Source organism: Balaenoptera physalus (genome assembly GCF_965194825.1).
Source record: "Balaenoptera physalus genome assembly, contig: HAP1_SCAFFOLD_2456, whole genome shotgun sequence".
NCBI classification, from domain to species: domain Eukaryota; kingdom Metazoa; phylum Chordata; class Mammalia; order Artiodactyla; family Balaenopteridae; genus Balaenoptera; species Balaenoptera physalus.
Genome location: NW_028124351.1, coordinates 7531 through 17901, shown reverse-complemented (window position 1 = coordinate 17901; position 10371 = coordinate 7531). Strand labels below are relative to the sequence as shown.

The window sequence follows — 10371 nt, the reverse complement described above, 5'->3', positions numbered from 1 at the left end:
AAGGATTCTGGGATGTGCAGCCCCATTAGTTGAGATCAGCCCTGGCTCTTTCATGGATGAAACCAACTGGGAAAAGAGCTGTTCTAAGCTGGGAACCATGGTGTCTTTCCCTAGTCTACACAGAAACAGCATTCTGAGGGAGAGGAGCTGCTGGCGTTTGGTAGCACAATCTCCTATTCTGAAGAGAAACATTTCGTTGTAAGCGCGTTGCATCAGCCTTGCCACGTTTTCTCAACTGGCTATAAAGGAGGGCAGGCATTTAGCAGACTTACTTGAGACCCTGCTTCCCAGGCTGTAAATTTGCTTTCATTCCTTAGGTGGCACATTGGCTCAGGAGTGCCTACACCAAGAATTCAGGGATGTGCAGCCCGATTAGTTGACATCAGCCCTTCTGGTTCTCTCGTGGATGAAATCATATGGGCAAAGAGCCGTTCTAAGCTGGGGACCATGGTGTCTTTCCCTAGTCTACACTGAAACAGAATTCTGAGGGAGACGAGCTGCTGGCATTTGGTAGCACAATCTCCTATTCTGAAGAGAAGCATTTCGTTGTAAGCGAGTTGCATCAGCCTTGCCACATTTTCTCAACTGGCTATAAAGGAGGGCAGTCATTTAGCAGACTTACTTGAGACCCTGCTTCCCAGGCTGGAATCTTTGCTTTCATTCCTTAGGTGGCACATTGCCTCAGGACTGCCCTGCCCCAAGTATTCAGGGATTTGCAGCCCGATTAGTTGAGATTAGACCATCTGGCTTTTTTATGGATGAAACCAACTGGGCAAAGAGCCGTTCTAAGCTGGGGACCATGGTGTATCTCCCTGGTCTACACAGAAACAGCATTCTGAGGGAGACGAGCTGTTGCCGTTTGGTAGCCAAATCTCCTATTCTGAAGAGAAACATTTCATTGTAAGCGGGATGCATCAGCCTTGACACATTTCCTCAATTGGCTCTAAAGGAGGGAAGTCAGTAGGCCTCACCCTTCCAGCCCACTCCAATTTCATAGAGAAAACAACAGGCCTCGGTGTGCTTCCTGTGGTAGGAAATTTGCTTTCATTCCTTAGGTGGCCCTTTGGCTCAGAACAGCCCTCCCAGAAGGATTCAGTGATTTGCAGCCCGATTAGTTGTGATCAGCCCTTCTGGCTCTTTCATGGATGAAACCAACTGGGCAAAGAACCATTCTAAGCTGGGGACCATGCTGTCTTTCCCTAGTCTACACAGAAACAGCAGTCTGAGTGAGACGAGCTGCTGGCGTTTGGTAGCGAAATCTCCTATTCTGAAGAGAAACATTTCGTTGTAAGAGGGTTGCATCAGCCTCGTCCCATTTTCTCAACTGGATATAAAGAGGGCAGTCAGTAGGCATCAACCTTCAAGCCCACTCCAGTTTCATAGAGAAAACTCGAGGCCTTGGTGTGCTTTCCTGTTGCAAGGAAACTGAGTTCCTTCCTTAGGTGGCACTTTGACTCAGAACTGCCCCACCCCAAGGATTCTAGGATATGCGGCCCGATTAGTTGAGATCAGCCCTTCTGGTTCTCTCATGGATGAAAAAATCTGGGCAAGGAGCCGTTCTGAGCTGGGGAACAAGGTGTCTTTTCCTAGTCTACACAGAAACAGCATTCTGAGGGAGACGAGCTGCTGGCGTTTGGAAGCACAATCTACTATTCTGAAGAGAAACATTTCGTTGTAAGCGGGTTGCATCAGCCTTGCCACATTTTCTCAACTGGCTCTAAAGAGGGCAGTCAGTTGGCAGACTTACTTGTGGCCCTGCTTCCCAGGCTGGAAACTTTTCTTTCATTCCTTAGGTGGCACATTGGCTCAGGAGTGCCTACACCAAGGATTCAGGGATTTGCAGCCCGATTAGTTGAGATCAGCCCTTCTGGCTCTTTCATGTATGAAACAAACTGGGCAAAGAGCCGTTCTAAGCTGGGGACCATCGTGCCTATCCCTAGTCTGCACAGAGACAGCACTCTGAGGGAGACGAGCTGCTGGCGTTTGATAGCAAAATCTCCTATTCTGAAGAGAAACATTTCGTTGTAAGCGGGTTGCATCAGCCTTGCCACATTTCCTCAACTGGCTACAAAGGAGGGCAGTCAGTAGGCCTCAACCTTCAAGCCCACTCCAATTTCATAGAGAAAACCACAGGCCTCGGTGTGCTTTCCTGTGGCAGGAAATTTGCTTTCATTCCTTAGTTGGCCCTTTGGCTCAGAACAGACCTCCCAGAAGGATTCAGGGATGTGCAATCAAATTAGTTGTGATCAGCCCTTCTGGCTCTTTCATGGATGAAACCAACAGGGCAAAGAACCATTCTAAGCTGGGGACCATGCTGTCTTTCCCTAGTCTACACAGAAACAGCAGTCTGAGTGAGACGACCTGCTGGCGTTTGGTAGCGAAATCTCCTATTCTGAAGAGAAACATTTTGTTGTAAGAGGGTTGCATCAGCCTTGCCACATTTTCTCAACTGGCTCTAAAGGAGGGCAGTCATTTAGCAGACTTACTTGAGACCCTGCTTCCCAGGCTGGAATCTTTGCTTTCATTCCTTAGGTGGCACATTTCCTCAGGACTGCCCTGCCCCAAGTATTCAGGGATTTGCAGCCCGATTAGTTGAGATTAGACCATATGGCTTTTTTATGGATGAAACCAACTGGGTAAAGAGCCGTTCTAAGCTGGGGACCATGGTGTATCTCCCTGGTCTACACAGAAACAGCATTCTGAGGGAGACGAGCTGTTGCCGTTTGGTAGCCAAATCTCCTATTCTGAAATGAAACATTTCGTTGTAAGAGGGTTGCATCAGCCTCGTCCCATTTTCTCAACTTGATATAAAGGAGGGCAGTCAGTAGGCCTCACCCTTCGAGCCCACTCCAGTTTCATAGAGAAAACTCCAGGCCTTGGTGTGCTTTCCTGTGGTAAGGAAACTGCTTTCATTCCTTAGGTGGCACTTTGGGTCAGAACTGCCCTTCCCCAAGGATTCTGGAATGTGCAGCCCGATTAGCTGAGATCAGCCCTGGCTCGTTCATGGATGAAACCAACTGGGCAAAGAGCCGTTCTAGGCTGGGGACCATCGTGCCTTTCCCTAGTCTACACAGAAACAGCACTCTGAGGGAGGGAAGCTGCTGGCGTGTGATTGCAAAATCTCCTATTCTGAAGAGAAACATTTCCTTTTAAGCGGGTTGAATCAGCCTTGCCACATTTTCTCAACTGGATATAAAGGAGGGCTGGCAGTAGGCGTCACCCTTCAAGCCCACTCCAATTTCATAGAGAAAACTCCAGGCCTCGGTGTGCTTTCCTGTGGCAAGGAAACTGCTTTCATTCCTTAGGTGGCACTTTGGCTCACAACTGCCCTACCCCAAGGATTCAGGGATGTACAGCCCGAGTAGTTGAGATCAGCCCTTCTGGTTCTCTCATGGATGAAACCATCTGGGCAAAGAGCCGTTCTAAGCTGGGGACCATGGTGTCTTTCCCTAGTCTACACAGAAACAGCATTCTGAGGGAGAGGAGCTGCTGGCGTTTGGTAGCACAATCTCCTATTCTGAAGAGAAATATTTCGTTGTAAGCGGGTTGCATCAGCCTTGCCACCTTTTCTCAAATGGCTATAAAGGAGGGCAGTCATTTAGCAGACTTACTTGAGACACTGCTTCCCAGGCTGGAAACTTTGCTTTCATTCCTTAGGTGGCACATTGGATCAGGACTGCACTACCCCAAGTATTAGGGGATTTGCAGCCCGATTAGATGAGATCAGTCCTTTTGGCTCTTTCATGGATGAAACCAACTGGGCAAAGAGCCGTTCTAAGCTAGGGCCCATCGTGTCTTTCCCTAGTCAACACAGAAACCGCATTCTGAGGGAGACGAGCTGTTGCCGTTTGGTAGCAAAATCTCCTATTCTGAAGAGAAACATTTCGTTGTAAGCGGGATGCATCAGCCTTGACACATGTCCTCAATTGGCTCTAAAGGAGGGAAGTCAGTAGGCCTCACCCTTCCAGCCCACTCCAATTTCATAGAGAAAACAACAGGCCTCTGTGTGCTTCCTGTGGTAGGAAATTTGCTTTCATTCCTTAGGTGGCCCTTTGGCTCAGAACAGCCCTCCCAGAAGGATTCAGTGATTTGCAGCCTGATTAGTTGTGATCAGCCCTTCTGGCTCTTTCATGGATGAAACCAACTGGGCAAAGAACCATTCTAAGCTGGGGACCATGCTGTCTTTCCCTAGTCTACACAGAAACAGCAGTCTGAATGAGACGAGCTGCTGGCGTTTGGTAGCGAAATCTCCTATTCTGAAGAGAAACATTTCGTTGTAAGAGGGTTGCATCAGCCTCGTCCCATTTTCTCAACTGGATATAAAGAGGGCAGTCAGTAGGCATCAACTTTCAAGCCCACTCCAGTTTCATAGAGAAAACTCCAGGCCTTGGTGTGCTTTCTTGTTTCAAGGAAACTGCTTTCATTCCTTAGGTGCCACTTTGACTCAGAACTGGCCTACCCCAAGGATTCTTGGATATGCAGCCCGATTAGTTGAGATCAGCCCTTCTGGTTCTCTCATGGATGATAAAATCTGGGCAAGGAGCCGTTCTAAGCTGGGGACCATGGTTTCTTTCTCTAGTCTACACAGAAACAGCATTCTGAGGGAGACGAGCTGCTGGCGTTTGGTAGCAAAATCTCCTATTCTGAAGAGAAAGATTTCGTTGTAAGCGGGATGCATCAGCTTTGACATATTTCCTCAATTGGCTATAAAGGAGGGCAGGCATTTAGCAGACTTACTTGAGACCCTGCTTCCCATGATGTAAATTTGCTTTCATTCCTTAGGTGGCACATTGGCTCAGGAGTGCCTACCCCAAGGATTCAGGGATGTGCAGCCCGATTATTTGAGATCAGACCTTCTGGTTCTCTAATGGATGAAACCATCTGGGCAAAGAGTCGTTCTAAGCTGGGGACCATGGTGTCTTTCCCTAGTCTACACAGAAACGGCACTCTGAGGGAATCGAGCTGCTGGCGTTTGGTAGCAAAATCTCCTATTCTGAAGAGAAACATTTCGTTGTAAGCGGGTTGCATCAGCCTTGTCACATTTCCTCAACTGGCTATAAAGGAGGGCAGTCAGTAGACCTCACCCTTCGAGCCCACTCCAGTTTCATAGAGAAAACTCAAGGCTTTCGTGAGCTTTCCTATGGTAAGGAAACTGCTTTCATTCCTTATGTGGCACTTTGGCTCAGAACTGCCCTACCCCAAGCATTCAGGGATGTGCAGCCTGATTAGTTGAGATCAGCCCTTCTGGCTCTTTCATGGATGAAACCAACTGGGCAAAGAGCCGTTCTAAGCTGGGGACCATGCTGCCTTTCCCTAGTCTACACAGAAACAGCAGTCTGAGTGAGACGAGTTGCTGGCGTTTGGCAGCGAAATCTCCTATTCTGAAGAGAAACCTTTCGTTGTAAGCGGGTTGCATCACCCTTGTCCCATTTTCTCAACTGGCTCTAAAGGAGGGCAGTCAGTAGGCCTCACCCTTCGAGCCCTCTCCAGTTTCATAGAGAAAACTCGAGGCCTTGGTGTGCTTTCCTGTGGTAAGGAAACTGCTTTCATTCCTTGGGTGGCACTTTGGCTCAGAACTGCCCTTCCCCAAGGATTCTGGGATGTGCAGCCCGATTAGTTGAGATCAGCCCTGGCTCTTTCATGGATGAAACCAACTGGGAAAAGAGCTGTTCTAAGCTGGGAACCATGGTGTCTTTCCCTAGTCTACACTGAAACAGCACTCTGAGGGAAACCAGCTGCTGGCGTTTGGTAGCGAAATCTCCTATTCTGAAGAGAAACATTTCGTTGTAAACGGGTTGCATCAGCCTTGTCACATTTTCTCAACTGGATATAAAGAGGGCAGTCGGTAGGCATCAACCTTCAAGCCCACTTCAGTTTCTAGAGAAAACTCCAGGCCATGGTGTGCTTTCGTGTTGCAAGGAAACTGCTTTCCTTCCTTAGGTGGCACTTTGACTCAGAACTGCCCTACCCCAAGGATTCTTGGATATGCAGCCCGATTAGTTGAGATCAGCCCTTCTGGTTCTCTCATGGATGAAACCATCTGGGCAAAGAGCTGTTCTAAGCTGGGGACCATGGTGTCTTTCCCTAGTCTACACAGAAACAGCATTCTGAGGGAGAGGAGCTGCTGGCGTTTGGTAGCACAATCTCCTATTCTGAAGAGAAATATTTCGTTGTAAGCGGGTTGCATCAGCCTTGCCACCTTTTCTCAAATGGCTATAAAGTAGGGGAGTCATTTAGCAGACTTACTTGAGACCCTGCTTCCCAGTCTGGAAACTTTGCTTTCATTCCTTAGGTGGCACATTGGATCAGGACTGCACTACCCCAAGTATTAGGGGATTTGCAGCCCGATTAGATGAGATCAGTCCTTTTGGCTCTTTCATGGATGAAACCAACTGGGCAAAGAGCCGTTCTAAGCTAGGGCCCATCGTGTCTTTCCCTAGTCAACACAGAAACCGCATTCTGAGGGAGACGAGCTGTTGCCGTTTGGTAGCAAAATCTCCTATTCTGAAGAGAAACATTTCGTTGTAAGCGGGATGCATCAGCCTTGACACATTTCCTCAATTGGCTCTAAAGGAGGGAAGTCAGTAGGCCTCACCCTTCCAGCCCACTCCAATTTCATAGAGAAAACAACAGGCCTCTGTGTGCTTCCTGTGGTAGGAAATTTGCTTTCATTCCTTAGGTGGCCCTTTGGCTCAGAACAGCCCTCCCAGAAGGATTCAGTGATTTGCAGCCCGATTAGTTGTGATCAGCCCTTCTGGCTCTTTTATGGATGAAACCAACAGGGCAAAGAACCATTCTAAGCTGGGGACCATGCTGTCTTTCCCTAGTCTACACAGAAACAGCAGTCTGAATGAGAAGAGCTGCTTGTGTTTGGTAGCGAAATCTCCTATTCTGAAGAGAAACATTTCGTTGTAAGTGGGTGGCATCAGCCTTGTCCCATTTTCTCAACTGGATATAAAGGAGGGCAGTCAGTAGGCCTCACCCTTCGAGCCCACTCCAGTTTCATAGAGAAAACTCGAGGCCTTGGTGTGCTTTCCTGTGGTAAGGAAACTGCTTTCATTCCTTAGGTGGCACTTTGGGTCAGAACTGCCCTTCCCCAAGGATTCTGGGATGTGCAGCCCCATTAGTTGAGATCAGCCCTGGCTCTTTCATGGATGAAACCAACTGGGAAAAGAGCTGTTCTAAGCTGGGAACCATGGTGTCTTTCCCTAGTCTACACAGAAACAGCACTCTTAGGGAGACTAGCTGCAAGAGTTTGGTAGCAAAATCTCCTATTCTGAAGAGATACATTTCGTTGTAAGCGGGTTGCATCAGCCTTGCCACATTTTCTGAACTGGCTCTGAAGAGTGCAGTCAGTTGGCAGAGTTACTTGTGGCCCTCCTTCCCAGGCTGGAAACTTCGCTTTCATTCCTTAGGTGGCACATTGGCTCAGGAGTGCCTACCCCAAGGATTCAGGGATTTGCAGCCCGATTAGTTGAGATCAGCCCGTCTGGCTCTTTCATGGATGAAACCAACTTGGCAAAGAGCCGTTCTAAGCTGGGGACCATCTTTCCTTTCCCTAGTCTACACAGAAACAGCACTCTGAGGGAGACGAGCTGCTGGCGTTTGATAGCAAAATCTCCTGTTCTGAAGAGAACCATTTCGTTGTAAGCGGGTTGCCTCAGCCTTGCCACATTTTCTCAACTGGATATAAATGAGGGTTGCCAGTAGGCCTCCCCCTTCAAGCCCACTCCAATTTCATAGAGAAAACTCCAGGCCTCAGTGTGCTTTCCTGTTGCAAGGAAACTGCTTTCATTCTTTGGTGGCACTTTGACTCAGAACTGCCCTACCCCAAGGATTCTTGGATATGCAGCCTGATTAGTTGAGATCAGCCCTTCTGGTTCTCTCATGGATGAAAAAATCTGGGCAAGGAGCCGTTCTAAGCTGGGCACCATGGTGTCTTTCCCTAGTCTTCACAGAAACAGCACTCTGAGGGAGACTAGCTGCAAGAATTTGGTAGCAAAATCTCCTATTCTGAAGAGAAACATTTCGTTGTAAGCGGGTTGCCTCAGCCTTGCCACATTTTCTCAACTGGCTATAAAGGAGGGCATTCAGTAGGCCTCACCCTTCAAGCCCACTGAATTTCATTGGGAAAGCAACAGGCCTCGGTGTGCTTTACTGTGGCAGGAAATTTGCTTTCCTTCCTTAGGTGGCACATTGGCTCAGGAGTGCCTACCCCAAGGATTCAGGGATGTGCAGCCCCATTAGTTGAGATCAGCCCTTCTGGTTCTCTCATGGATGAAACCATTTGGGCACGGAGTTGTTCTAAGCTGGGGACCATGGTGTCTTTCCCTAGTCTACACAGAAACAGCACTCTGAGGGAGACGAGCTGCTGGCATTTGGTAGCACAATCTCCTATTTTGAAGAGAAACATTTCGTGGTAAGCGGGTTGCATCAGCCTTGCCACATTTTCTCAACTGGCTGTAAAGGAGGGCAGTCAGTTGGCAGACTTACTTGAGGCCCTGCTTCCCAGGCTGGAAACTTTGCTTTCATTCCTTAGGTGGCACATTGGCTCAGGAGTTCCTACACCATGGATACAGGGATGTGCAGCCAGATTAGTTGAGATCATCCCTTCTGGTCTTTCATGGTGAAACCAAATGGGCAAAGAGCCGTTCTAAGCTGGGGAGCATGTTGTCTTTCCCTAGTCTACAGAGAAAAAGCATTCTGAGGGAGACGAGCTGCTGGCGTTTGGTAGCACAATCTCCTATTATGAAGAGGAGGGGAACATGACTGAGGATTGATTGTGGAACCCTGAGGCCTGCGAACATGACTGAGGTTTGATTCTGGAACAATGTGTCCTGTGAATATGACTGAGGTTTGATTCTGGAAATCTGTGGCCTGGGAACATGACTGAGGTTTGGTGGCAGAAACCTGTGGACTGGCAACATGACTGAGGTTTGATTGTGGAACCCTGTGCACGGGCAACATGACTGAGGACTGATACTGGAACCCCGTGGCGTGGGAACATGACATTGGTTTGATTCCGGAAGCCTGTGTCCTGGGCACATGATTGAGGTTTGATGGAGGAACCCTGTGGCCTGGGAACATGACTGCGGTTTGATGGTGGTACCCTGTGGCCTGGCAACATAAGTGAAGCTTGATTCTGGAACCCTGTGGCCTGGGAACTTGAATGTGGTTTGATCGCAGAAACCGGTGGACTGTCAACATGACTGAGGTTTGATGGTGGAACCTTCTGCACTGGGAACATGACTGAGGCCTGATACTGGAACAGCGTGGCCTGCGAACATACCATTGGTTTGATTCTCGAACCCTGTTTCCTGGGAACATGAATGAGGTTTGATTGTGGAAGCCGCAGGCTTGGGAACATGACTGAGGCTTGATGGTGGAAGCCTGTGGCCTGTCAACAGGACTGAGGTTTGATGGTGGAAACCTGTGGCCTGGGAACATGACATCAGTTTGGATTCTGGTACCCTTTTGCCTGGGAACATGAAATCGGTTTGATTCTGGAAACCTGTGGCCTGGGAATATGACTGAGCTTTGATGGTGGTACCCTATGGCCGGGCAACATGACTGAGGTTTGATTCTGGATCCCTGTGGCCTTGGAACATGACTGAGGCGTGATTCTTGAAACCTGTGACCTGGGAACATGACATCTGTTTAGAGTGGGGAATACTGTGCCCTGGGAAACTGACCTAGGCTTGGTTCTGGAACCCTGTGGCCTGGGAAGTTGACTGAGGTTTGATGGCAGAAACCTTTGGATTGGCAACATGACTGAGGTTTGTTTGTGGAACCCTGTGCCCTCTAAACATGACTGTGGCCTGGTACTGGAAACCCATGGCCTGGGAACTTGACATTGGTTTGATTCTGGAACCCTATGTCCTGGGGATATGATTGAGGTTTGATTCTGGAAACCATTGTACTGGGAATATGACTGATGTTAGATTGTGGAATCCTGTGGCCTGGGAACATGACTGAGGTTTGATGGTGGTAACCTGTGGCCTGGTAACATGACTGAGGCTTGATTCTGGAACACTGTGGCCTAGGAACTTGACTCTGATTTGATCGCAGAAACCTCTGGACTGGCAACATGACTGAGGTATGATGTTGGAACCCTGTGCACTGGGAACGTGAATGAGGCCTGATACTGGATCTCCGTGGCCTGGTGACATGCCATTTGTCTGATTCTGGAAACCTGTTTCCTGGGAACATTAATGAGGTTTGATGGTTGAAACCTGTGGCCTGGCAACAGGACTGAGGTTTGATTCTGGAACCCTCTGGCCTGGGAATATGACTGAGGTTTAATTGTGGAACGCTGTCGCCTGGCAACATGACTGAGACTTGATTCTGTAACCCTGTGGCCTGGGAACTTGA

At 48.7% G+C, this 10371-nt stretch overlaps 1 long non-coding RNA gene across 1 annotated transcript; it reads left to right on the top strand.

Annotated features, from left to right (window-relative positions):
• Positions 1-7145: 7145 nt before the first annotated feature.
• On the top strand, positions 7146-8580 carry LOC309654272. Its single transcript, XR_014260105.1, has 3 exons — positions 7146-7211; positions 7563-7948; positions 8336-8580. It is a non-coding gene; the product is annotated as an uncharacterized lncRNA (long non-coding RNA).
• Positions 8581-10371: the final 1791 nt, after the last annotated feature.